Source organism: Propithecus coquereli, unplaced genomic scaffold (assembly GCF_000956105.1).
Source record: "Propithecus coquereli isolate 6110/MARCELLA unplaced genomic scaffold, Pcoq_1.0 Scaffold53, whole genome shotgun sequence".
Taxonomy (NCBI): Eukaryota; Metazoa; Chordata; class Mammalia; order Primates; family Indriidae; genus Propithecus; species Propithecus coquereli.
In genome coordinates, this window is record NW_012151174.1 from 1299438 (window position 1) to 1302840 (window position 3403).

Sequence of the window (3403 nt, forward strand, 5' to 3'; positions counted from 1 at the left end):
GATTTTAAGCCAGGGGGTTTGTGGAAACCCCTCCCCGCCCCACCAAACTTCCCAGAAAAGTTTGTGCGAACGTTTGTTTTTTCTGAGGAGTGGGTACTTTTGGTACATTGTTATGAAAGCCGCAGGACCTGAAATGGATTAAGATATATTTCGAGTATCTGGGATTGAAAGTTTGCGCTCATGCCCACTGCGCCCGTGAACTTGCCCGCATTTCCCAGGTGTCTTTTCTATGGGACCCGAATTGAAAGTTTCATGGGCTTAACTAGCAGCTTCTCCCTTGAATAGGGGGGAGACGGCACTCATTGCCCTGAGTTTGAGTAATAATATTCAAACTATGTGCCAGGCAGTGTATTATGTGACGTGCTTGGTGTGTATTACATCATTTGGTCTTTACAATTCTATGAGGTAGGCGCTGTGTTATCTCCAGGTCTCCATCTTGCAGACGGAGTTTTCTAGACTCCCACAAACCTTCCCTCCTCTCCAGGATGGTGAAGGGCAGTGGTGCGGCTGGTCTCCCTGTAGGGGATACAAGAGTTGCTTGAGGGGAGAGACCAGGGTCCCCTTGGTCACTGCTGAGTTTCACCTGCTTTCTGAATGAACACAGAAGGTGCTTTCTCCTTAGCGGGACCCAGGGGTTTAAGAGTCATCAGCGAACAGTTGCTCATTTAATATTCATTGAGCCCATACTTTGTGCCACATGTGGCGCAGCGTGCTAGGGATGTGGTGATGACCAAAACAATTAAAAATCTCCGTCCATTTGGAGCTTGATTCTAGAGGGGGAGGCAGGCAGTCATCATATTAAAAATGCCATGTGTGATAATTGACATGTAGCGTGACCCGGGAAGGCCCTTCTGAGGAAGTGACGTTTCATCAGATTCCTGAACGCAGTGAAGGAGTGGGTGGGCCGTGCGAGTGTCTGCAGGAGCTGGGCAGGGGACATTCTTGGACATGTGTCTTGGTGCACATAGACACACGTTTTCTCCAGTTGCTTGCCTGAATGGAATTGCTGGGTACACGGTGGTTTTAACCTTTTAAGTTTCATTTTCCTGATACTTGTTTTTGTTTCCCCCACAGGTTTCAGTCCCCGTGGGGGTGGCTTCGGCGGCCGAGGGGGCTTTGGTGACCGTGGAGGTCGTGGTGGAGGCCGCGGTGGAGGCCGAGGAGGCTTTGGCGGGGGCAGAGGTCGAGGTGGAGGCTTTAGGGGCCGTGGACGAGGAGGAGGAGGAGGAGGTGGCGGAGGAGGAGGAAGAGGTAACTGAAGCTGACCAGGGGTGATGGGGGAGGCCTTCCCTGGGGTGGGGATCGAGGAGGAGGAGGAGGAGGTGGCGGAGGAGGAGGAAGAGGTAACTGAAGCTGACCAGGGGTGATGGGGGAGGCCTTCCCTGGGGTGGGGATCGAGGAGGGAAGAGATTTGGCATCTCCCTCTCTTACTGCATCTCTCCCTTATAGGTGGAGGCTTCCAGGCTGGTGGCAACCGGGGTCGTGGTCGGGGAGGAAAGAGAGGAAACCAGTCGGGGAAGAATGTCATGGTGGAACCTCATCGGCACGAGGGTGAGTGAGGAAGGCGCGGAACTGGCTGAGCTTAGGGGTGGAGCGGGGCGGGAGTCCTCACCCCTGCTTCGATCCCCTCACCCAGGTGTCTTCATTTGTCGAGGAAAGGAAGATGCACTAGTCACCAAGAATCTGGTCCCTGGAGAATCAGTTTATGGAGAGAAGAGAGTCTCAATTGCGGTGAGACCTGGGCCCCTGACCGAGCCACCAGGGTCCCAGTCGATGGTGTAGCCAGCAGTCTGGTCTCCCTGTGTCCTACATGTGACAGCCAGGCAGTCATCTTAATACATAAGACACGCCATCCACTCTCCTCCTCAAACGCCTCTGTGGCTCCCCAGTGCCCTCAGGTTAAAGTCCCGAGTCTTCACTGTGCACTCAAAGGCTCTGCACGTTCTAGTTCCCCCTCCCCACTCCCTGGCCCCGTCTCTTCCCACTGTCCCCCTGACTAAGTGCCCTGCAGCCACACTCGCCTCCGTACTGGTTCCTCTACCAGCTCCGTGTGAAGCTGGTTCCTTCTCATCATCTGTGTCTCTGGCCAGGTGTCCCCTTGTCTTTCTGACAAAGCCACCTCACGCCACCACCCCGACTGTCAAAAGCAGCCCTCCCTGCCCACCCCTTGTGCCCATCCCATGTCACCTTACGGCCAGGCACGTGCTTGCCTCGCGGCTTTCCTCCTTGCTTTCGCGCTACGCCAGGTAACTCGGGTGGCCCTGGCTGCCTTCAGGTCTGATGAGAAGCCTACGGTTCAGCTCTTCCCCGGCCCTCTTTCTCGCTTTGACCTACTCCCCGCCCAGCTCCGCGTACTCCGTATCTTCTTTCCTGGCTTGATCTTCTCTCCTTAGCACCTGTCACCACCTGATACGCCATGTTATGTTTAGTGAGTTCAGTGAATTCTTGCGCCTTAAGGGCAGGGATCTTCGTCTTGTATCGCCAGTGCCTAGAGCAAGGGCGGGCACACTGCAAGTGCTGGCACAGCGGATGTTTGCTGAACGAGCGCCTGGGTCTTACTGTTACTCTTCGTGTTTATTCTCTGCGGCTGCCCCTTCTCCTGAGTCAGTAACCTCCGTGAGAGGGCAGGGACCGCATCGGTCATGGTCACTGCTGTGTACCCACATTCAGTTCTTGATGGGACTGCCCAGTCCTTTTCGAGGGCCCTACGGTCACGGGCGATGAGGTGCTGCAGAAGAGCCTGGCACTGACTTCCATCCCCGTCTCTCCTGGTGCAGGAGGGAGATGACAAAATCGAGTACCGAGCCTGGAACCCCTTCCGCTCCAAGCTGGCGGCAGCAATCCTGGGCGGTATAGACCAGATCCACATCAAGCCAGGGGCCAAGGTGCTCTACCTCGGGGCCGCCTCAGGCACCACTGTCTCCCATGTCTCCGACATCGTAGGCCCGGTGAGTGGGGGCAGGTGGGGAGGTGGGGAGGCAGGAAAGACCACTTCCCCTCTGCCGCTGCACCGCGTGACTGAGGGCCGGGCCCTTTCCTCCCATAGTGCCCGTAAGTGCAAGGAGCAGTTTGAACCAGCTCGTCTCACTCAGCCTCGCCCCTGGGTTCTTGGCCTCAAGAGAAGAGGTGTGGGTTGGGGTGACCAGCATCAGAGGGACTCAGCTAGGAGTATAGCTACAGGCTGTTTGATCTGATGGCCCTCTTTAAAAATTCATGCCCCCAAAATCTGGTCTTCCAGATTCTCTTGAAAGAACCAGGAAATCTCATGGTTTCTGGGGGTGCATTTTGTGTGACTATATAGAGTTCCCATTTAGGGGGCACCCGCATGTCTCACTTAGTTACCCCTTGTTCCTTTATGTGATTCTAGGCTGTTTAATTTAGTGCTTAAAAACCCCAGGCTTCC

At 55.2% G+C, this 3403-nt stretch overlaps 1 protein-coding gene across 1 annotated transcript in view; it reads left to right on the plus strand.

Moving 5' to 3' along the window:
* The window catches only part of FCGBP (Fc fragment of IgG binding protein), a 68037-nt gene that overhangs the window by 63951 nt on the left and 683 nt on the right, over positions 1-3403 (plus strand). The window lies entirely within an intron of this gene.